Raw genomic sequence first — 12,207 nt, forward strand, 5'->3', positions numbered from 1 at the left:
GCAAACTCCCCGCGGACAGGAGAGTACACCCAATCCACACGCAGAGTGATCTTAAAAAAATAAAAGTCAAATATATTTAATGTGAGGATTAAACGAGGATTAAAAACAACTACGAATCACGTGACTGCATCACGTATTAATGTAGATTATTATACATTAAATATGCTCGACTTGGGATGTAACAATATCACACGCAATGTCCTATTTCGTTAATGTAACAGTGTGCGCGTGTGTGTGCATGCGTAAACCTATATGCATGGAAAGAGTAATTAAATAAAGTGCACAATAATGTGTCATCTGCGGTTAATGCACAACGCGCGCTAACCAAATCATGTAAATATCCGTGTCGCTATTAAACGCGTGCTGCTACAAGTACACATCACCTAACACGTGCACAGAACAGTGCTTCAGTGCTCACACGACCACGGGACACTACCCATCTCCATCAACAAACCCAGTGGTAGACGTTCACATTGCTAGGGAAGGGAACAAGGCCATGCACACGCAGCCCAATCGAGAAAGCTTACACGGTGGGATGTACAAAGCGGCACGCTATTCCAAGAAATAAGCCATTAAAAGTCACTTCCAAAGTAAGTGGCTTCGGGTGAATCGGTGGTGTTATGCCCTTCCAGCGAAAAGCTTGTTATTGTTTTTTTGAATGCGAGTGCATACTTGATTTGTGATCCGTGCCTATACCCAGGTGTGTGTTGAGTGCGTTTGTTTGCTTGTCTGTGTAGTGTGGGTGGGAGCGGTAGTGAAGCGGTTAGCGCACTGAGGTCTACGGCGATCCGAGTTCGATTCTCACTCAAGGCCAACATCAATGACGAATATTTGAACTAGTCCTGGACCTTCCTTAGGTCAACTCAACTTTAAAAGTAGTATATCAGTACAGCAGCCTTTCTATTACTGACCACGCAACGCGGCACTCGGATGTTTTATGGGATGCCCCGAGGTTGACTCGGACCTAATGAATACCTAGTGCGGTGCTCATTACTGAAACGGGTTGAAAAAGTTGTCCATTAGTATCCTACCTCCTCTTGTGTCTTGTCAGTCTTAAAGCTTTCGTCGCTCACTAAACGCGGTTTCCCTTCGCGACATTTTTAGGCGAAACGGTGAATCTACGTCTCTGTGTGCGCATTATGCATCTACTCCGACGCGCATAATTCTCATATGCTTATGAGCTCCGGCTCAGACTTGGGAATTTGTACGTTCTGCTGTCTGTGGTAATGTTGTTAGAACAATAACACAATAATGTAATCAAATGAATAGTAATAAAATACACTCTATCTAATTGAAAAATCAAACGTGAATAAGTTCGGTAATGTGTGACTGCAACTCGTGCCTTACAGCAAGAAGAGCACTTAACTTCTAATTTAGCAATCTTTGAAAGAACGTAATCAACCAGGCTATGCGTTAACTGTGTAGCTAACCGACTCTGTGTGTTACATTGCATTACACTTCCTAATTTTACTAAATTTGCTTTCTACCGTGCTTGTTCATAAGTCCATTCTCTCCTCCGGCCGCCATGGGCAGTAATTCCACACAACTGCCCCTCTGCCCCCCCCTCTCTCTCTCTTTTACGGCCTCGACACAGAGACGTTGCCTTTCTGCGTGCCTATGTGTGTGTGTCTCTCTCTGTTTGTCTCTGTGTGAGTCTCTCTCTGCTTGTGTGTCTTTCTGTGTGTCTCCGCGTCTATGTTTTGTCTCTCTCTCAAAGTTAGCAATCTTTGGAAGAACGTAATCAACCAGGTGGGGTGTTGACTGTTTTGTTGGCCGACTCTCTGTGTTGCAATTGCACTATATTTCTACGTTTGTTTTCTCATTCATTTGTACCTGATGATGGTTGCTCGTGTAGCAATAATAATATAATACGAAAAGTCGTATTATATTATTATTTAATTTAATTTATTTCTACGTGACTTTACTGAAAGAACCAAAGAATAATTCCTGCAGTCACGAAAGCTTCGAATCTAGTTTGAGCTTTAGAGCTCTTTTTTCCAGAAGCGACCTGGCCAGAAATGAGAGCCCAATGAAGTGGCTTATCACGTGGAAATCTAGAGCAGCCAAATACAAAAAAATGTGCAATGCCATACACTGCTGACGTTAGCCGTGGCCAGGAACCAAATCCAGGCCGTCGGGTTTGTGGTTCAGCGGACACCACTGCATCATGGCTCTATTCCGCTTAGGTTAGTTTGGGATTTATATCCCGAAGCCGAATCGAACTATCCCATCATAGTCAGCCGGTTCGTCTGTTTCCCCGTCTGACTAGCGGCCCAGGGATCCGCACAAGTACACGACTAACACCGTAACCCCAGATCGATTCCTGTTTACGACCAATAATAACTCACGTCAAATACTGAATACACTCTCTACTTACCGATGATGATGATGATGATGTAAAGGAGGTGTGTGTTTGTCCGCGATGGTTAGCGCGCTGCGCTAACGAACCCGGCGACCTGAGTTCGATTCCCGCTCACGGCCAACACCAGTGACAATTATCTGAACCAGTCCTGGGCCTCCCCTAGGTCGACTCAGCCTTACATGCATACCTTGTGCAGTGTGCAAACTTCAGCACTGGGGAGACAAAGGCGGCCGGGCGCGGTGTTGGTCAGCACATCCCTTCATGTGCTATGCCGGCCTTCATGGGTGCTCGCGAAACAGCACAGTCTGCTAAAGGCTTATGAGGGGGATCTCTGTCCTTGTTATTTTCAAAACCTACAACTCGCTTAACATAAACTTACCAAATAAAGTATTACGTTGTTTAAACACACTATTTTAAGGAATAATCTCATTGACCTTAGAAGGTACTTGCTTACATAACTTGCTCCGATGCTTACACAATTTTCTTTTTCTTTTTGTTCATGTGCAATCATTACATTAATTATCCTAAAGTAACTCTCGTAGCACCATTTATATAAGCATACCAATGCTTTCACATGTTCATACTTGTCATTCCTATTCATTTATGTGTCTGGAAACTGCCATTTTTTTACCATTATACGGCCTTCCAATTGTTATTGGAAATATTGTATATATATCATTTTATATAAAAACAAAATTACGTTATTAAGGGGTGTGATTTGCTTTTAATATTGGTTTTCAGTGAATAGGTTTAAAAATCAGCAGCCAAAACTTACATCAGTCTGGTTGGCAAGAATGACTATTTGAACGCGTGCGTTTTTTTCCAAATGTGCATTTATATCTATGCTACATGGTTTGCATTTGTGTGTATACACAGCGAGCACACATTAACATAGTGCCTCTGTGGCACTGTGCGTATATTACATCGCTTACATTCAAGAGATAATCGTGTTCCAACATTTTATTTTTTACTGAGATCTATACTTTTCAATTTCTAAGTAAGTGTTATTTCCACACTAGTATAAGTATGAATCTCAAACCGGTCAGAATATGAAAACCCATTCCTATCAGTTTTTTTTGTTGGCTAGGCATGTTTCCGTGTTACTCATCTCTCCTGATAACAGTGTGCGCTGGCCGTTCTTGAAGGAAATCGATGCGTTTTTATTTCCGTAATAATTATTATTGCTATAATGTCTGTCTCGCTCCTCTCTGCTGCCACTAAATTAAAACGCCGATCCATTGATCCCACGGTGCTTAATATGACATGGCGCAACAACAGCAGAAAAAAAAACAATGTTGTACAAACATTTGTGGAATTAGATGCAGCCGCCTGGACATACTCAGAATGTTCAGTGGCATTATATAACCTTGCATTTCTAGAGAGGGTAGTTACAAGTGCAAATACAATGGAAAATCATACTGGCCAAAATAAAAATTACAACCAACATTTGGGATGACAGGTATTCAAGGTCGCCATCATCCATTGTCAATGACGCAAACACAACAGACTGCTGTTGTGCTCTTTGGCAGATCGGCAAGTCTCAGTTACACATTTGCAAAAGTGTTCAAAGCCTGGACATTGTCGATCACTGTGTTACAATTCCAGCGCAGCAAGAGAGATGTTATTGCTGGAATGCTAGCCACACGATATCTAGTGAAGCGGTGGTGCGGTGGCTTGTTCCCTGCCCTATGAACCCGGCAACCAAAGTTGAATTCCTGACCACAGCTGACGTCAGTGGAGAATGATACTTGAAACCGTACCGGGCCTCAACCCCCCCTTACAAAAACTCGCACTGAACATGAGTTTCAAAGAAGAAGCCAACACACGTGGACAAAAAAAGGAGAGCCATTGTGCATATGCAAACACAAACATAAAACGAGCTTCATGTCCTGACTGAATTGCATTGCCTTCCTCTTGTCTTCGATCACCGTCAAAATAAACTTGAGCAAATGCGAACAACAGCAAGCAGCAGCAGCGGCGGCGGCGGCAGTGATGCAGTGCCACAACACACTTGTTTAGTTCGGAGACACTTGTTTTTTACCCCATTTACACTGGCACATCCAACCCGTGCCAGCGTGGATCCTCGAGGCGTGGGGTAATTTCCCACTGCGTATTTGCTGTGCCGAGCCGAAACCAAGCCGTGATACTGTGCCCTCACAAGACGCCTGAATCTGGCTCAGGGCCAAGCAGCGCCAGGTGTGAGGTTAACAAAGTTCATAAAACACGTGACTCGGCATTACATGTGACGTCAGTAGCACGGCTCGGGTTCTGCATTTCTGAGCCGTGATGGTTTGACTTGGCAAGTCCCCCGGCACTGGCTCGGTTGCACAGTGGAAAAGCAGTTGTTGGCTTCATCTTGACGTAAAAGAGCGGGCGTCCAATGAAGATATAGTGCCTGCTATTCGTACTCACCTCGTAAGCACGATGAATCAGGGTCTAGGGTTCAAAGAGCCAAGGGGTTAAATGGGGTTAAAGGATCCAGAGGTCAGGGGGTTCAGGGGTTCAGGATTCAAGGGCTCAAGAGGTACAATGGTCAATGGGACAAGGGGTCAACGGGTACAGTGGTCAAGAGGCCCAGGAGTTATAGTGTTTAGGAGTCCAGGGGTCAAGGATTCCAGGGGTCAAGGGGTCAAGGAGTCCAGTGGCCCAGGGTATATGGTCCCAGCATCCCGCACCAAGAGTTAAAAGGTTCAGGGTCAAAGGGCCTGGCGGTTAAATGCTACAGGTGTTAAATAAGGAGTCAATGGCTCCAGGGTCAATCGGTCCAGTGGTTCAGGGGTTACATGATCCAGGGGTTAAGGGGTACAGAGGTCCAGGGTTCAGTATCTTACATCCATGGTCATAGTCAAAAGGTCGATGGATTAGCATATGGGGTCCAGTGTTCAGCGTTCAGGGTCAAAGATCCACAAGTCAAAGGGTCCAAAAGTCAAGGGTCCAGAGGTCAAATGACTAATGGGTCAAAGAATCCAGGATTAAGGGGTCCAAGGTTCAAATGGCCCATAAGTCCAGGCTCCAAGGGTCAAGGGATCCAGGGGTCAGGGGTCCAAAGGTGAAGAGGTTCAGGGTAACGGTTTTCAGGCATCCAGGAGTCAAGGGTCCAGGGTATAGGGTCCAACATCCTACACCCAGGTTACAATGGTCGAGGGTCCAGTGTCTAGGGCAAAGGGTCCAGGGGTAAAGGGGTCATGGGGTCATTGAGTCAGGTGGTAGAAGGGTTCAGGGTCCAGCATCCAGGGTCAGGAGTCAAGGGGTCTAGCGGTAAAAGGATCCATGGGTAACGGGTTGAGGGAGTCAAGGAATCCAGGAGTCCAGGGATCCAGGGGCCAGCTTTCAGGGATCAGGGGCCAGGGTTCATGATCTATATTCATAATATATATTTTTAGATCAGATCGCAGCCAATGAATACATTTATCACCTGAACAAATGTGGCAATTTATGACTACTTCAACACGCAGGTATGTTGGAGAGTAATCCACAACATCAGCTTGGGTATGCCTGATAATGATGTGGTAAATTTCATTGTATAGCTTGTCTTGTATTTTAACTGGATCGCTCTATAGAAATGTGACATTCTACTCCTGGTTTGAGGGACAATTTGACGCACGTGACTTTGTCAGCAACCAAGCTAAAACCATCGATTCCCTATCCTTAAGAATCCAGTTTCTATCCAGCTGGCTGTAAGCCTGGATTTGAACTCAGGTTCTCAGTAAAGCTGGCTCAGTACAATCACCTGGCATGCACAGTATAGCCTCTATGACCCCATCGCGATACCTGAGCAACCCCAGAAACGAGCATTACTTTTACATTTCTTATCCAGAATTCAACGTGGGAAGGGTTGCCCAGTGGTGTATCTCGTGACACACGGCAAGAAGGACATGGGTTTCGATTGTGTGTGTGTGTGTGTGTACGTGTGTATGTTCTACCCCTGTCCTGCATTTGGTTTCTCCGGGTTCTCGTGTTTTCTCTCGAAGCCAAAAAAAACACGAAACAACAATCCATCTGACATTCGCCAAACATCCCAACGCTGAGAAATTGCCTGCAAATTCATCGGTTGGGAACACGCAGCAGCAGCAGCAGCATGAAACATCGTCTCCGACTGAAAACTTCGCCCCCGACTATGAAAACTTCGCAGGACCCTCCTGAAAAAGAGCCTTGAGACTCAGGCTTTCTTGGCAAACAAGTGTGATGATAACATGTACAAATATTCTTGGTTCTTTCGGTAAAGTCACGTAGAAGGGAAATAATGAAATATATTCTTAATATTTAATTGTTACATTTTTTATTGTTTCATATATTTTTACTTTATTATTTCCCTTCTACGTGACTTTACCGAAATAACCAAAAATACGAATCCCTGCAGTCACGAAAGCTTTAAATGAAAATGTGCAAATAATTCAAACAAATATATGTCTTCGTGCATAACTATGGAATGATATGGCAGAACCAGTGGTTTGACAGATGTATCAAACAAAAGCACCATCACCAACCCAGCGTAGGTGAGTATGTCTTACGAGCGTTTCTCCTTCATAAAGATGGACACATTAGTTCCATGTGAATTGCCGTCTCAGTTGGGGAACGTACTAAAAAAAAAACAATCGCAAAAGAAAAACAGCAAACATCTACTCCGGAGTACTCCTTACAAACAAAACAATTATCCACAAATCCCAACACAGGTCTTTTTACAGCAACAAGCTCAGGTCCAGATTTGAAGCTTTAGTGACTGCAAGGATTCATATTCTTAGGTTTTTTTGGGTAAAGTCACGTAGGTAATTTTTTTTATAAAAGTAAAATGAAAAATAAAATAAAAATCACGTTTCGGAGACAACACAAGCTGCCGTCTTCAGGTGGGACCGTCACAGCACGATAGCTGTATCAAGTGATACAGTGACGCTTTCCAAGATAAATCAGTGACACTGTTATAATTACGGCCGTGCGTGCATCGCCCTAATCCAGGGCTACTTTTACATCTTTGGAGGGGGGGGGGGGGTGGGGGGGCAGTGGGGGGGGGGCGCTTCATGAAAAATGCATGCGCGTGGGCTGACCTGGGGCGCCACGCTCGCGGTGTGTGGCGGGGGGACGCGCAAACGCTGCCACAAACTCTGCCTTGCGGGCGACGGGGGTTCACCTCTCCGTGCCTACAGCGCCGTCAGCGTTGGGCTGTTTGTGGTTGTGTCTGGCTGCGTGTGTGCGCGCGCGCGCGTTAATGTGTCAATTAACACGCCCGCGCGCGCGCGCGCATAAAAGTGCTTCGGCCTTTTTTTTCTTTTCTCCAATGGCACTTCGCGTACTTCACCGCCGTCGTCGTCGTCGGCCATGGTCAGTCCACTGCTGGATGAAGGCCTATGCAAAAGCTTCTGTGACATCTCACGATGCTGCGATGCAATGGCTCTTTCAGGTGGGCAAAAAAAAAAAGGGCTTAAAATGACTTTTACACTTAAAATGACTGTTACACTTACTATAACATTTTATCTACATAATAACACCTTTCCATACCTACAACGTGTCATCTTATTTGTATTTTTGTATTTTAAGATTGCTTAATACGGCTAATTAACATTTTACATTCGCATTTTATTCATAATTTTAAAGATTTTAGCCCTTTGGTATTACTTATACTTTGTAACGTTAGTATAGTTAGAGTGTATACCTTTTATATAAGTTAAGATTCCTACTTGTTCAATGTATGCACCGTCCCGCCATAGTGAATTCCTTGTTTGTGCAAACTTACATGGCGATTAAAACCGTTTCTGATTTCTGATTCTGATTGATTGCTCCATCTCTCCAATGGACGTACTCTAAAGTGCACTACGCGTCACTTGGTTCCGTCCGTATTTCCGTTCATATCAATGCGGCGTGGCTCGAGATTTTTAACGGGCAGAGATGCACGCTGCACAGCGCACATCACCCGGTTGACACTGCGAGTAAGCTGCGTGCCTAAAGGACGGTCGAGTTGAGTACGCACCGTGTTGACATCTTTGAGAGGAACATTCCAAGTCAACAGTGAATGTCGATATTGTCGCAACAACGATTTGTTGAGTGCAGCCTGTCCTAAATATTAGAGGAAAACAAAGTCGTGGGAAATGACGGTTGTCAGTAAATACTTCTTCGAGTTTAGCTTCAGATTGTTTCGCATTTAAAGCCTTCATTTAATCTACATGTCTTTAGCGCAGTTGACATTGATACCACTCTCGTCTTACATTTGACAGATTGCAACATAAAATCTTCATTGTGGGTAAACAAGTCCATCGTTGTCTTATAGAGGAAGAGAAAAATCACCCATCAGGGGGCGATAAAATAGGGAATATTTTTGTGCAAGTCAGCACTGGTCATTCTTGGTATTGACTTGCTCTCATCATGGGAATGTGGAAATTCCACCACTGGTTAAGGGAAAGCCACCACCACAACTGATATTTTTTGTATGACTGAGTCAACCTACAGGATGCCCATGACAGATTCAGATACCATTTGCCATTACTATTTCAATAAAACGAAACCGTGCTGACCAGGATCATAGCAAAGTTTATTCCCCATTACTGATATTTACTCACTGCACCAGATACTCTTTTGAAGCTGAGTTCTCCTAGGGGAGGCTCAGGACTGGTTCAGATATTTGTCACTGATGTTGGCCGAGAGTGGGAAGAGAACTCAGGGCTCTAGGGTCAGAGCAAAGTACATTAGCCACCACAACATCACTCCCCACCTATAACACAAAGACAAAAATCCCCCGTATTGATTGTAACACTGGGGGTAAGTGCTGTGAGCAAGTCACAGCCGTAAAGGCTGGTACAGCACACGAGGTGGTGTGTGGCCAGCACCACGCCCGGCCGCCTTTGTCTCCCTAGTGGCGAAGTTTACACGCGACACTTTGTATTCATTTGAGGCTGAGTGGACCTAGGAGAGGCCGAGGACCGGTTCAGATAATTGGCACTGGGTGTTGGCCGTGAGCGGGAATCGGCCTCGTTTCGCCGGACTCGTAGCGCAGCAAGCTAACCTCTACACGACCGCTCCCCGCACGCACGCACGCGCACGCACGCGCACGCACGCGCACGCACTAACGCACCGAACAGTGCATAACATTTTATTTACACACAAGTACAGCCTTTTTGCCCGTTAAAAACGTCCAACTAACATACCGTCCGTCGCACTCTCCCTTCGCCTTGCATCTCAAAGGGTTTATGATATTGAAACTTACACCCCGGCAATTTGGCTTTAGCCCGTCTGTCCCCAAACACTCTGGCAACTTGAAAGCAGACGCAGCCCCCTATTTTTTTTAAAAGCAGTTGCGCCGCTCAGTTGCGTCTTAAACATCCTAATGCGGAGCGGTCCTCCCAATAAAGATCCAGAGAACAGACCCAAGGGGATCTATTACAGGTACAAGCGAGAGGCAACGAAGTGGCTCAAGGAGTAGGAAAAAAAGCAAGTTTATTTGCAAAATGTTAAAAGTTAAGTACCCACATTCCTACCACCATATGGCATTAATAGGTAGTGATGTCTATCGTTTCCCATTGGTAGAACACACGGCCCCGTCTGAAGTTCCTACAGGGAATTAAGGTCATGGACGTTAGAATTACGCGCCGCTTTCATTAGTTTGAGATGAATGTTGACGTCCCTTTTGGCTTTTTTGAGTTTCCTCTCTGCCCGTCACACCGCAAACTAGTTTTTTTTTTAAGTGCGAAGAACCCTGCGAGGAAAGAACGCTTAGAGGGAAACTTTATGAAGTGAATGTTGATGCGGCTATTCGATATCATGTCCAAGTCCTGGAGCAATTGTTTTTAAAGATTTCTTCCCACAGTGAAGTACGACTGATGTTGAGCATAGTAGTTGTAGCAGTGTATACACATTGCCCCATGTCCACTAGACACATACCTCAATATGCACCCAGATGGCAGTGAGGTCAGAACGCTTGACTCACAAATTGCAAGGTTGCAAGTTCAAATTCTGGTTGCCACATCAACTCAAATTCTGGTTGCCACATCAACTCAGCCAATCATTTTTCCGGCATCAATAAAATCAGTATCTTTTTGTGGTAAGTCAGTAGGAGGTTGTGTTATGGGGATATGAGCCCATGCAATTTCCACCACTGATTAAATAAACTATGAACTAAACTTTTTTTTTATTTAACCAGATAAGGCCCACTGATCTATACAGCTCTTTTTCAGAAGCGACCTGGTCACAAGTGATAGCTCAACGAAGTGGCTTGTCATCGTGTTTAAATTTATAGCAGCCAAATATTCTAAATGCATGTTTCTGAATGTGGAGGGAAAACCGGAAGACCCGGCGGAAAATAGCCACGCGAACACAGAGAGAAAATGCAAACTGCAAATATACAGGCGTCATGGTCGGGATCGAACACACGACCTCCCGTATAGCAGGCGAGGTAGTTAACATCTGACCACCGATTCAAGGCCACATACAGAGATGAGTGCCACACCATTGCTTATTGTGAAGGCAGACAGTAATATTTTATCTAGCTTGACCCGGTACCTACAAAGTTTATTCCTGGCAATATAGCACACACACACACAAAAGGTGAAGGTCCAGCCCTGCAATTGCTCCACTGCCGAGTGGAAGGGCCACCACTTGAGAGACCTCTAGAGAACCCCATCTGGAGGGTATTTGGCCTACTCGTCCACGCTCGCCAGATGTGTGTTGGAAGAGTTGTGAGTTCCCCGCAGTGTACCTCCACCATACCCAACCTGCCTACCGACTAACCATCATCTTACCAATTGTACCGCTTGTGTGGACGGAGGGAACACGTTTAACACAACATTTGATTTAGAAGTGGGGGGGGGGGGGAAGAGGTGAAACGAATAAAGAGGCAGACGGATGCACGACTCATAGGTAGTGCCACCGCGCGGTCGTGGTTATGAAAACCCTCCTTGAAGAGGCACTGTGAGAGAGACCCTGCCGTGATTTGTTTTGTCTTCCCAGTGCTGTTCCCCTTTAACGTCAATAGACGCTCTGCTGTCTATAGGGGCTTCCCCATGATGGATGGATATTTCACTCTATGCCCCTGACGCCGACAGCACAATTGGGATATAATTGGTGAGAAAATAATATATAAATAAAGCCGTGCGAATAAATGAGGCACGAGATGAGATGGGCCGGTGTAATTGTGAGCGTATTGGCTCTGACAGTGCATTGTAAATAAAATATCCCACTGGAAGTTGAAATGCGATACGGACTATTGATGTGAAACCTCGTAGCGCCTATACTAGTTTAATCACCAATAGGACATCCCAGATATCTATGCTGTAATGCAAATTATACTTTACTTAAAAGCGATATTAGGAAATATGCGAGGGATGCGTATTGTCTGCTTATCTATGTTGTTACTTATCATCTGGGCAATGACGCTTAATGACTATTGCGTGTTACGTAAGGTATAGATTTGCATCGACCTCGGACCCATATTCAACAGAGAGGGCCTTTGCCCATAAACATTCGGCAGTTCACCAGCGTGAGCTGCGCTGTATTGCTGATAAGACAGAATATCAAAAGAGGTGCAGTTTGTTCGTATTAACCAGTGCTTACTCTTTGTTTTTTTCGGTAAAGTCACAAAAATAAATAAATGAAAATAACTAAATTAAATCACGACGTTTCGGGCGCAACACAAGCGTCCGAAACGTCGTGATTTAATTTAGTTGTTTTCATTTATTTTATTTTTTACCTACGTGACTTTACCGAAAACACCAAAGAGTATGAATCTTGCAGTCACGAAAACTTAAAATCTAGAATTGAAAAGTGGTTCTGAAATTGTGCACTCCCAGAAGGCCACGTAGCTGATGGGATGTGTAAACAAATACTTTATACGGGGAGACAAATATGTGAAGGGAGCATATTTC

The sequence above is a fragment of the Lethenteron reissneri genome, chromosome 9 (assembly GCF_015708825.2).
Source record: "Lethenteron reissneri isolate LAM-NWPU_2019-01 chromosome 9, ASM1570882v1, whole genome shotgun sequence".
NCBI classification, from domain to species: domain Eukaryota; kingdom Metazoa; phylum Chordata; class Hyperoartia; order Petromyzontiformes; family Petromyzontidae; genus Lethenteron; species Lethenteron reissneri.